General features: G+C 40.1%; 1 protein-coding gene across 12 annotated transcripts in view; it reads left to right on the plus strand.

Annotated features, from left to right (window-relative positions):
* FOXP1 (forkhead box P1) overlaps window positions 1-13,092 on the plus strand; it is a 379,555-nt gene that overhangs the window by 156,014 nt on the left and 210,449 nt on the right. For all 12 annotated transcript variants that reach the window (XM_088171262.1, XM_088171263.1, XM_088171257.1 and 9 more), the window contains one exon: window positions 3,862-3,927. The gene's annotated coding sequence lies outside the window, so the exon portion shown is untranslated. The remainder of the gene's footprint in view (window positions 1-3,861; window positions 3,928-13,092) is intronic.

Here is a 13,092-nt window from a genome sequence, read left to right on the forward strand (position 1 = left end):
TAAAAAACATTTTTGTTTTTCTCTTACAAATATGCAGTTGATAAAATCACAGACTGCGTCTTTTCTTGCACAGGACAAGAAAATAATGATTATGAGAATAATAGGACATATTTCATACTTCAGCCTGTGTGCAGTTGAATGTGACTCAGGGAGTTTTGAGGGGAAAGAACAGCTGTATTAGGTGGTTACGGTTCACTTTATTTAGAAGAAATTACTGCACAGAAGTGCTTATTTTGGTGATCAGGTTTTGGTATTTTAAAACTTTCAGGAAGCTTTTTAGTAAATATTTTAATCAGACACATTAAATACATTTCAGCTGGTCTAATATAAGAAAAATAAATCAAAATCTAATTTCAAAACCAATTTTTTCTTGTATTATTAGGTGTGTGTGTCTGTTTTACCTTTTTTTTATTTTTTAAAAAGTGTGCTTTCTAGGTAGTGAAAGGGAGATGCCTTTGCTGCTTTAGGTTTTCTGTAATAAATTGTAGGCTTCTGAGGGCTGGGACACTGACAAAAAAAATGTACATGCATAATTCTGAGCAGAGGAGCAGCTCAACTGGTGTTCTACTTTCCTGTGTAAAATTACTCAGAGCCAGTTTGTGTGGGATCAAGGTCCTTGTTAATCTATTTTTGGCTATACCCAAGGCTGTTCTCATTTAGATATTAGTAAAAATGTTAGAGTTTTAAGTAGACTTTCGTTCTGCAATGGTCTCTGTTTCTGAGTATTCTCTGTATTAGTGGTTAAATTTGGCTTTGCAGTGATCCCTTGGAGTTAGGGCTCCATCCTGCAGCCTCCCTGCAATGACCTCGCTGCCCTGGAGGAGGAGATCACTAAATCAAATAAATGTTGTGGGATCAGAAGAGTTACAAGGTCCAGCCCAACAGCAGGTGTAATGGCAAAGCTGCTGATCTTTGCCTGGTCCCTGAGTACTGGGTAATAGGTAGGACCTGATCCAGGACAAGAGTGAGGCTTTCTGTGGGAGCAGGTTATGGGCACTGACTCAGGGCATGATCTTGTAAAGATTACTGTTGTCTTTCCAAAATCCTGCCCAAAACGCTGTTCTAAAAAGTATCTTTATATCCAAGGATTTCTAACTGTGTTACAATTACCTGTCTCGCTAGTGGGTAAACTGAGGCACGTGGTGAACACACCTGACCTTTTCAGGAATATCTGATAAAATCTGTTCAGGGCACGGTTTTGTGTGGACTCTTCCTAATGTACGGAATCAGCTGAGCCTTGGAGGTGGCTTTGAAGGTGCTTTGAGACCTTCTCTCTGCTCCCCAGGCAGCAGGATCACTGCTGCTTGCTTGCAAAGTGGATTTTTATTTGTGGTTTGGTTTTCTATTTTAATCATCTCCTTGGAGGGAAAATATGAGTGTAGCGAAATGTCTTGCTTTGGTAGGATGGGATTTTTTCTTTGTTTGCTCCACACGCACACACAGTGTTGATGGTACTTTGTATTTATCTTAAAGACAGCATGATGGAAGGAATGTGTGTTGCCTACATCAATTTGCTCACCCGTATAAACAGTTTCAGGAGGAAAGTCTGTATTTGTGTTTCTACATTTTGAGATACTCAACTTTTAGACTATTAATGAGAAATTTTCACAGGTGGGAACAGCTGTTTCTGCTGCTCATTTTAACTTTAATGGTACATTATCCATATTTTTGAAAGCCAGGTAACATATAGCAGGAGTTTAATAACTAGAAATTAAAGCAGTCTGAATTTCAGTCAGGGAGTAATTTGTGAGGAGAGCCGAGTCCTCCTCAGCCCCCTGTTGTAGACCCTGTTGGTCTCCCACCAGCTGATTGTTGGGCCAGATTTCCTTGGAGTGTTTGGTTCATGCAAGACAAATGTGTTTAGAAAATGATACCTACCTTTTTCAGCACTGCCCAAAGAGATTCTGAATGCACATTTTATGCAAACATGTAATTTTCATCAGCTTCCTTAAAAAGTACATTTTAAGATGGTTCATTTGCTATCATGAAGACTCAGGGTAAAAATGAAGTCTGCTTGCCAAAATACTGCCAAAATAAAGATCTGACTGCCAAATACCCAGAAAATTTATAAAACAGATAAATATGAAAAGAGGTTTAAAGTGTCAAACCCAAGATAACCCCTGCAGCAAAGCAGGATAAAAGCCTTTATTGTTGCTAATCTAAGAGCACATCACATGTCGGAGGTCATGTATTTTACATAAAAGATGTATTGTTTTACATGCTCTCAGGAAGGTGAGCCCTGACCTATTATGATGGAGTAGTGTTATGTCCTTTACAGTGCAGAATCAGGAATATCTTATATGTGTACCTCAGCAAGGCACACAGGGCTTCCTATACAGCAACCATGTACAGATTTTGGCCCCTGATGTTCTGATACTGCATTACAAGAACTGTGAAGAGCTTCTCACTCAAAACATAAAAAATAAAAATGAAATAAAGTGCCACTGAGCAACAGATAAAACCAATATTTATTTAATATCAAGGTATTATTTTTTCTCCAAGCTAAAAATAATCAGGTTTTAATGGTAAAGAAGTAATGCCTCGTTCTCATTGTGAAAACATTTTTCCTTCCAAAATAAATGGTGAATGAGTTCATATTCTTTTGAAAGAACTTAGTGAAGATTCTGATTTTTTTCCCAGAGGTTAGTATTTTACTGCTTCAGGAAAAAGCTTCACCTAGTGATGTAAATAGCACAACTCACCATTTGGTGAGTTTCACAAACACCCCCAAAACTCCACATCACTGTGTGAATTTTATGAAATGGAGTTTCACGTAGCTCTGTCTTACACATCCACATGTCACTGACTTTCCGTTTCGTATGAAGTCATCTGTGTCACCAAATTATCACATATTTCTTTCTGTCTATATTGCATATTACTCTGTACCCCTGCGGCAGAAGATCAACATTTCAGTGAAATTATGTTATAATTTTACTCTGTTAAGGTATTTGGTCAATTGATGTGGAATTAATTCTGAATGCTGTTAGTGGTTTGAGTTAGTAACTTGATCTAAATTAATAAACAAATGTTTTTCTTTTCTCTTGTACCATATGTTGATCCCAATTACATGAACAGAAAGTGGCAGATTGTCATGTTTCTTAAAAGATTACATACTCTTTTGCATAAGAGAGAGTACACAAGATGCAGTAATATACAGGGTAAAAAAAACTGACACGTGCTGTTTTCTCCCTCCTACTTTTTATAAAGATACACTTTAATTATTCCTCCTTTTAATACCCACTGCTCTCACCACCTTGGCGTACTTGGCGTGCTCTTGGTAATGCTTAATGAGAAGATATCCCAAGACAGTAAACAACTTTCTGAATTAGGAAGATGCAGCTAGTTCTAAAATCTCATCTAGGACTGTGTCTCTATGGAAAAGGATGAGAAAAAAGAAATGATCCAGAAGATAAAATAGCAGCGGTTACAAATGGTCTTAAAATGCCTTAAGTAAGGAGAACCCATGCAGACAATAGTCAGATTTCTGAAACAAAGAACTGAACTCATTTATTATTCAAACTGAAAATAGATTGATAGACATCAAGATTAAGAAAGTTTATGTTAGAGAACAAAGATGTCTCATCTCCATGGGGTTTTTTGCTTCTCTTTTTCTCCTCCCAAAGACCAAGTTGTTTGTGCTGAACTGAAGAACCTCACACTAGCTGGTACTGATAAGCAGCAGTCCTGTGACTTGATTGTTTTTATTAACTCTCTCTGAAAGTCATTCACCATCAAACACGATTAGATTCATGTGTTGCTTTATTTATGTTTGTACTTGCAAATGTGGTGCCAATGAAAATGCTTTGGGTGTTGCTGCTGACACTGACCCAGAGTCACGTGTGTTACCTCCTTTCTCTGCAGGGTAAGAAGAGTGACCTTTTTGGGTGGCTGTAACTGAAGATTGCTTTACAGGGGCAACTGAAGAAGGTAAATACAAATATACTGTTTTTTCACACGATTTTTGAACTAAGTCTGAACAAAGGATCTGATCCTGCAAACCCTAGGACCGTACCTTAGCTGCAGAAGTAAAGGCTTTTCTGGCAACATGGATAAAGTTTGCAGCATTGGGCTTGGAGCTTTTGGAGTAAATGCTGTGCCTTAAAAACCCCTATTTTGCCTGGGAAGTCGCTGGTTTAGGTGTGCAATTGCATTTGAGGAGCCAGGCCAAAAATTCAGGCATGTTTTGAGAAGGCTCTTTGGTAACTGGGCAGAGCCTGTGGGGCAATGGGAAGACCTTGCTGTGGGTGGTCTTTATGGCAGCTCCATGGCCCGTGGGTGCTGGGCTGCTCCCCTTTCTGAGGCAAATCCCTGGGGAGTGGTCAAGTCAGCTTCAGTGCTACTTCATTCTAGGCTGACACACTCCTGGATTTCCAGCAGCACGTCGGGCAGAGCAGGAGAGCAAAATTTAGCTCTTAATTTGACTGCTTATTATCACTGCAAAAGTTAAAACACATGCTTTTTAGTCTTTTGGAGCACAGCAAAAAGGAAAGAAATATCACTCTCTGCAAAATGATTTTTATTTAAAGCAGCGTGAAAGTCCTTTGCTTTCTAAATTAACTCCTTGCCTCTCTTCTGGTCCAAAGTTTCAAGTTGGGAAGGAATATTAACATCACAAAAGTGGTGATTCACAAAATTAACTTGCAGAAGAGAAGAGTAACGCAGATCAGTGTTTGGTACTGAAGGGTGTCATCTGACTGAGGTTCATATGGCTGCTTTATAATCACCTTCTTTCAGAAATTAATAGTCGGTTAAGCACCATAGCAACAAGCAACACTGATGTAAGCGCTGAGCAGTGGCTGCTGTTCGCTGTGATGTCAGTGCTCGTTAGTGCTGTTCTCTTGACCTTGTTTGAATATAAAATGGTGATTTCATTTCAAACTTAGAATTTTACAGAATGACTAAATGCATTGGAGTGAATTAGAGCTATTTTTATTTTTAATTTTATTAAAATGTACTTGAAGGGGGAAAAAATGTCCCTGTTCTCTTCTGTTTTAAATTAAAATAGATCTGAGGACGATCTGGGATTTTTTTTTTCAGTTCTTTGTTGCCAAAAATATCTATTTAGTTAGGATGAAATTCACGAAGTTCAAGTGAATATTGCAATCCTTGGCCAGGCCAGTGTTGTATGTCAGCTATATGATATATTCCTCTCTTCAAGATTTGAATCTTACTGGTTTACTTTTTTTTATGGTGGAGCCCATGAAGTATTAGATGTATTTCAGCTACTGGAGAAGAAGCAGATCCTGCAGTTTAAGGAGATAGTACTTCCTTGCTCTGCAGTGTAGTTCCTTTGAGTTTTTGTGAAGAAGGGAAGAATTTGAAGTCCCAGGTGCATCAGAGGGCCTCATAATTAATGGGCCTCTTGTTCCTGGTTCATGTCCTATATGACCCAGGAAAATTTGGAATTTTGGTGGTGTTAAATGCAGGACACTACCTTTAGACTCCCTGAAGCTTGTAGGCTCTATCTCCAAAAGCAGATCTATTTTGTACTACTACTGTCAGTGCACCACTCAGGCACACATCCCCTCTGTCACTCATCCTTCAGCAGAAAGCAGTTTGGGTGATTCACTGGAAAAGACCATTAGATTTTTCAGTCTGATCTCCTGTGTATCATAGGTTATTGATTCTCACCCCGGAGCAGAGCTGGTGAGCAGAGTTCAGCCAAACTCTGTTTCCTAGAAGCTGATCCAGGCTCGGGGGGAAGACAGTGAGGATTGGAGAAGCATGGGGCAGCTGTGGTGTGTGCCACAGGTGGATTTGTGTTCAAGGATATGTTATCAAACTGCTCAACAAAATTTAAAACTTAATGGAAAACAAGCTGTTCAATGTGTCCTTTAATGTCAGGATTGTTTCTCAGAGGAGGTTTGGCTCTGGCCGGCGTCTTCTGCAGTGAGGAGTGCAGTTTTCAACAAAAACCTGTTTATTGCAGGATCAGTCTGTAGTCTTGCAACATACTTCATAAAATAAAGCCATAATGAATGATATGTGGTCCAAGAAACTGGATGTCAAATTTAAACTGGGCAAGAATTGAAACTGCTGAGATAATAAACCATGAGAATAGGAGATAGTAATGGAAATAGTGATAGAGTCCTAATTAGAGCAGTGCCACTGAAACAGGGAAGGTTAAGGGTTTGGTTGATTGAGTTTGAGCTCAATTGCTTGATAGCTTAATTTCAGGTGAAATCCCATCTCCCGAGTTAGTGGTTAAGCCGCTCGGAGCAGTTGCAGAGCAGGACTCGACTCCTCCAGGAGCAGCCGTGTGGCCCCGGGCGTCCTGGCCTCGGGCATGCGGGGTGGGAGGCAGCTCAGAGCTGGCAAAATAGATTTTTATTCTGTGTGTTTGTTTGCTTGCTTCTTTTTTTTTTCTTTTTCTTTTTTTTTTTTTTTTTTTGTTTTCCACGATCTCCAAGGAGCTCTGAACAGAAACACAAATAACAGAAGAGATACAGCAAGGGGCTTTGATGGTTAAACCTTTAGAATTAAGATGTTTACATTCTCCTTTATTTAGCACTGTTAGGCATAATGCCTAATTATATGCCAGTTTTTCCTCAAAGTAAGAATTCAAAATGTTTGATTTGGGGAGAAGGGAGGGGAAATGTATTTTTGCAGAATTATGGGCAATAGTATTAGTTTTCCAGGAGCAGTCATTTGTTTAAATGTAGTAAAAGCATTTCCAATAATCAAACAGCATTCAGTGAGCATAGTAAATCAGGGATAGCTTGCATGCTGAAAATTTGCAAAGTACAAAACATGCTACTAAAATTGTACATTATTGATAACAAAAGGTACGTGTAGACTTTTAAGATAGCAAAGATAGAATCCTTTAGAAAACCTTTAACAGCAAAAAAATCAACACAAAGGATTTAGCAAAGTTGTACTTAGTTTAAAATTTCAAATCTTAATGCTTTTCAGAGTTAAATGCTGATTAAATATTGATAATAAACCAGAAGCTGCCTGCTGAAACTCAGAGCTGAATGAGATGATCAACAGATAAATCTGTGGGTTTGAGCTTTAACTTTTTTATATAGGTATATTTTCTCCCCCCTTCCCTTCAAGCCAGGAGAAAGGTCAGAAGGACTTTTTCTCCTAAGCTCAATACAAAAAATAGATTGGTTTGTTGGTATGTGTGTGGGGGGAAAAAAAGTATACAAAAAAACCCACTTTTTCCCAACTTAGTTTCATCAGGAAGATAAATGGTTCTTAAACCAGGTTGTCAAGTCACTATGCCATGTCTTTGTTGGCCATTGCGGGCAGAAGTCAAACTCCTGAAACAAACTTTCAGACACATTTCTGTTTATGAAAGGCTCAGCAGTGTGTGCAGTTTCTCCCCAGCACTCTTCCTTGCTGGTGCCTTCCAGAAGATGTGCTGGTGATGTCCTCAGTCCTATTTTTTGTGCTGGCTTGGGTGTCAGGAGTGTTTGCACATCAGGCAGTGGGAAGTTGGTAGGATGATGTTTTCCTTAGTGAATTTGGCACCTTGACTCTTCCTACTCTTGACCTAAAGGTCTTAAGGCATATTAGGGAGCAGAAACAGCTCCTGTCCCTAGAATATGTGGTGTGCAGCTACTTTTGAATATGGGTCCTGAATATGGACTGGGTGCAGCCACAAGGAAGGCTCTAACAGAGCAGACAACCTGGTTCTTGGACACTTTCCTCCAGTGTTTCCTCTGCAGTGGGCCCAAATTACACAGAGCTGTACTGGAAGAAGTTTGCATGAGCACTTGTGTTACCTTCAGCAGGGAACAGGGACTGGGGAGTCTGACCCCATTGAACCCTGCTGGTCCCTTGCTGCTGGGGTGGTATTCCTGTAGCTGGAGTGATCAGTGTCTGTCAGGCCTCATATAAGACTAGATTTGTTTATTTTTGGATTATTGGGAGAAGTTGTAATATCTTAATTGTTAAGAACTTCGAGTTACTGGAAGGTCCTAAGGTCACACCTTTTCTTAAGGTTCAAAGGTACAGTGTGTGCAAAGTGTTTCTGTATTCATTAGTAACAGAAATTACAACATCACTTGCCTGTTTTGGGGTAAACCCTAAAAAGTCAGTGTGTGAGTCATTGGAAACACCAAGTGTTTGAAAACCTTACCTATTTGAATGAAAAGTTCCGTCCAGACATGTGAAGCTGTGACTTTTCTGAAACAATTGGGTCAAGAAAATGTAGAAAATAGATGAAGACATTTTGGGATAATTTAAGAAGTATCTGAGCAAATCTCATTAACATGGCCCACTAGCTTGCTGTATTGAAGACTTCAAAGATCTGTCAGAGGAGTTCTTTCTGTGCTATTGTCTGCCAGCATTAGCAATCTCGAGAGAACATGTTTCTTTTGTTTTCTTTTGGCCCATTTAGCTTTTCTTCTTTTTCTTCTTCGTAATATTCCTTAATATCTTACAAATTTTCAAGTGGGTTGATAGAAAAATGTGCTTCTCTGCTTTAAGATAGTCAGTAGCAGGTTTTGATCCTCTTATCTGATGCTTTTGGACCAAATCTTTCTGGTCTTCATGAAGACTGCTAAAGTGAGCAAGATTTGGCCAGTATTTTGCATAATCCCAGTGTTTCTCCTGTTAGTACCATCACCCATTCTGAATCCCTGAAAAGCATGGAGCACAGGGCTGAGAGGTTCATGCACACCTCCAGATTAGCCTCATCTGCAGCCACAGATCAAACAGGTGCAGGTATTGAAACAAACACACATCTTGAAAATGGCCCAACATGTAAAGGTTGTGACTGCAAATTAAGCAGCCAAAAAGGATGCACTAATGTTTGCCAGTACAGGTGCACCAAGGAAACAGCTCATGATACACCATGTGATGCAGACTGTGCAATTTCTGGCCTCATTCTTCAAAGCCAAGCTGGATAATATATCAGGATGTGCTGTATTTTTTCACAGCTTAGATGAGGAAAGAATTGGGAATGGCAAAAGCAGGCATAGCATTGGTCTGTTTTTCCAGAGCCAGGGCATGACCTCTAACTCAGATAGCCTGAACTCATGCTCGGTCTCAAACACAGAACGTGATGGAAATACCCAGTTTCAAGGTTTCCTTCTGGAGCAGGCAGTGAACTCTGAATTCAGAGCTGTGCTAATAGGACCAGTGGATGCAGTGATGTTTTTCACTTGCTTGTAATAGGCTTGGTGGGCTTCCGGAGACACCAGTGCTGCTTGCTGGGGTCTCACATGTTGTAAAATCTAGAGATGTGAGAAAATTACTCCAGAAATAGATTCTTACTGCATATTTTATTTGGTCATCTGTAAGGTCACTGCCTGCTGCTGGCTCCCACATCAGAAGTATATCTTCCATGATATTTAAGTTATTGTTGTACAGCGATGGCAGCTGTGTTTTACAAGTGTTACAAGACCAGTGATGTCACTGGGCATTATGGGAGGCCACCCTTTTTTATCTGGTAGCTCATCCCAGAGTTAGGGCATAAAAGAAAAAAAGTTGGTTTTTGGTCCTGATTACCTGTCTATATTTCTCATTGCAACACATAAAAGCATTTTTCACTCAGATAATGGCTGGAACTTCAGACACCACCTCTGAGATGTTTAATTGTTCAGTTTTTCTTCCAGTGCAATCTGTGAATTTAAATTTGTGGTTCTCCCACCTCTGCTGGCTCTACACTTTTCAGTGTGTTTTGCGTAATATTGCTTAATTGCTCAAATGGATAATTTCTGACTCTGAGCTCACTGTTTATTTTTTTAGTAGGGTAGCACAAACATTTGGACATTTGTAACTAAGACTCTGACGTCATTTCCATTGCAAACCATTAATATCCAAGTTTATAATATAGCTTTTCAAAATAGATTTTTGTTGAAATATGATGATCTGTTGTTTTTTTTTTTTTTTTTAAAGGGTAAAATTGTTATCCCTCCCTTTAAAAAAGATAAATTGGCGTCTTTTGAATAATAGGTCTACTTCCTTCTCCCATCATGCCCTTTTTGTTAGTTTTGATAGCCCCTGTATTTATCTTTATTAGTTGTAATACAAGTGTTTCATCTAATCCTCTGACTTATTAAGAGTTAGTGTATCCCAGCGTTGGAAGGAAATGTCTGTGGAAGGGCACAGCATTTCCTGCTCCTGGGGCACTTCCACCAATGGAACAGGGCCACAGAGTTGTGACATCAGTAATTGTCTGTAAAGATCTTAGAAATAGAAAGTGCTGCATTTAAAAGCCAACTATAGCATAAATCAGTAATATGGGCAATGAGAGCATTTCCTTTTTTGGGGGTTGGGGGACTTCTTAACCTCTTTTTTGTGGTTTGTGTTTGTTTTATTGCTGTCATTCTTCTCCATTCAAATTTTACTCCAGTAATTGGGAAAGGGAATTTTATTGGGAAATTTTTGCTTCTAAAGATTTAGTGAATGCACATTGAACATTATTAAAAATGTTGTTACTGAAAAGGAACAGAAAAATTAACTCTGAAAAAGTGCAAATTCATTTGTATCTCTGTTCCTCTTTAAGATCCAATATCCAGGAAGAAAAATGTGGTTTTATTGTTTGTTTCCTTTTTTTTTTTTTTTTTTTTTTTTTAAGGAGGGAAAGATGATTGCTTTTGGTGCTACTTGCTTAGAGAGTCCAAAGCTTTGAGCTCAGTTTTGGAGAACGTTAAAATAAGCCCACAGGAGGTCTTGTAAAAGTTGTAAGAAATTGTAAGCATGTCTGCTGAGTCAATTATATGAGACAAATTGCCAGGGTAAGGCTGCAAGGTTCCAAACTTGCTATTTACTCTCTGCTGTCTTTAAACCAATTCATTTCTGCCTTTGATTTCACAGCAGATAAATACATGTTTTTGGGAGGGGCAAAAAAAGAAAAAGGTATTAATTAGTCAAAATATTAGTTAAAATTGAAAGAATTGCCTGGATTTTTATTAATGTAATTAAAAGGAGAGTCTGGCCTGTTCTTTCGAGTGGTGAATATCTGAGAGAATATAGTTTAAAAACGCAGACTGACTTGTTTAAGTTTCTCCTCAATGAGACCCAAGTGCACAAGGCAATTTTTTAAAAAAACAATTTGAATTTTACTAATAAAGTTATTAATTTTTTAAAAATTACACATCTTGAATCTCTGAGACCGTTCCCTGGTCTCAGACTGGACTCAGATGCAGAAACTGGATTCTTTCCAGTTTCTTAACCCTGAGATAAGTTTCAGAAAATTGCAAGAAGTGCAAATCCAATATGTGCATGGTGTAAATCCCATGTGTATAGTGTGTGCATGCTAAATCTCCCCAAAATTTGTGTCCTGTGCTCATGATGTGCAGGCCAGCTGGAGCAATGCAGCTCCATAAGCTGCCATGGTTAACTCACCTTGAAATACATCCAGATCAGCCGCTGGATTTTCTAGATACTTGACAAGGTGAAGAAGTCTAGTAAAATCCTTTTCCTCCTTTCCCAGCATAGTTAGGGTGGAAAGCTCAGAGAGGAGCTGGGTAAATAGTTTGGTTTATAATTTGGCTGGTTTTGAAGCTGGTGCCGAAGTTCTGCAGTGATTCCTGGGTGGGCAGGGCTGTGCTGTGCTATGTGCCCTGCATCCCAGTGTCACTTGTACTCCATCACTTGAGGAATCTCTCTTTGAAGTTGCCCTGCCAGGAGCTGCCAGTTGCCCTCTTAGCAAGAGAGGAGGGCTGTGTAGCATTGTGTGCTGAGGTACCAGGTATCTGCAGAGGGTGAGTATCTCCAGGTGGCTGGGGCTGTAGCTGTCCCAAGTCTCCTGCTCCCCTGCTGCTGCCATGCCTGGGGCAGCACATAGCTTGTCCCCAGGAACCAGTGGGACTGTGCCCACCTGCAGGGAGGACTGGTCCTCAATAGAAGGAGCACGGAGTTAGGGGTGTTCAGTGTGAAGCATGGCAGCAGATGGGCTGCTGGTGCTGTGGGAGGAGGTTGTGTGGGAACTTGTGGTGTGTAGGAGAAAACATCAGTGGGACAGCAAGTTCTTCCCCCAGGAGCAGGGAAGGGAAAAGGTCCCAACAAGCTTGGTGGACATTTGAGGAGACCTCTTTAAAAGCAGCTGTAAAGAGACTTGTCCTCTGACATTGACATCCTGTCTGGTCACCGCCCATGAAGAGTGATCAGTGGCATCATCTGGGCAAGACCTTGGAGTATCTCTGCAGGAGAACTAGAGTTTATCATAGTTTTATATTGGGTTTCCCTCAGCGTGTAACTGGATGCATTAACAGTGACATGATCCCGGTGTGACCTGGACTTTAATGGGTTTGAACTTGGAACTGTTCAAACATTAAGAAAAAGCCCTTGCTCCCTGCATGTATTCAGCAGCTGCTTTTTATATGCAGAACCCAGAGCTGCAAAGGTTCACCGGTGGTGCATTTTCAACTCACAGATGAAAAGGACTAAATAACTGCCAAAAAAACTGGGCTATTTCTCTCCTGATGCAGATGTGTGACTGCCAGGACATGCATACATCAAAAGGACAGCGTGCCTCTGAACAGTTAAAAACCTACTGCTTTGTTTTGTTTTGCTTGGGGCAAACAAAATGTCAAGCCCCTCAGTCTTGGGAGAGGGTTTTTGCTGTTAATGTGTCCCTTGCACAGAGCTTGAGCCCACAAGACAGGATTTGGGGTTCGTTTCCTACCCCTGCAGCTGACTCACTTCATGGCATGGGGACTGTTTGTTCTGGACAAAGCTTTCTTGGGATTTTTTTTTTTTTTTTTTTTTTTTAACTAAGCACACTGGCAGCTGTGCATGATGTACCATCCAGAATATGCTCTTTATCCTATGTCAGACCTTAACTGTGGCAACAAGGCGGTGATTTGATTTTCCTGTCTGCAACGAGAGCCAGATTTGCCCCTTGCCCTCCAGAGGGACATTGCAGGTTAGGTTATCTGGCTGCTGTGTGCTCAGGCAGCTCAGAAAGGTACAAATTGTTCCTTTTTAAAAAGAAAACAACCAACCCAAAGCAAAAAACTTCCCAAAACCCACACAACAAACCAAACGAACCCTGCAAGGCCTATTTTCTGCAGTTTAGGAAAGGTGTCCCATTCCTCTCCTGCTCAGCCCCACACCTAACATGGTTTCTTTACCCAATTTCCGCTTGAAAGGAGTTCCATTTACAAAGTTATCAGCTACCTGCAAACAGATGGG

This window comes from Sturnus vulgaris, chromosome 11 (assembly GCF_052056855.1).
Source record: "Sturnus vulgaris isolate bStuVul1 chromosome 11, bStuVul1.hap1, whole genome shotgun sequence".
Classification (NCBI taxonomy): Eukaryota; Metazoa; Chordata; class Aves; order Passeriformes; family Sturnidae; genus Sturnus; species Sturnus vulgaris.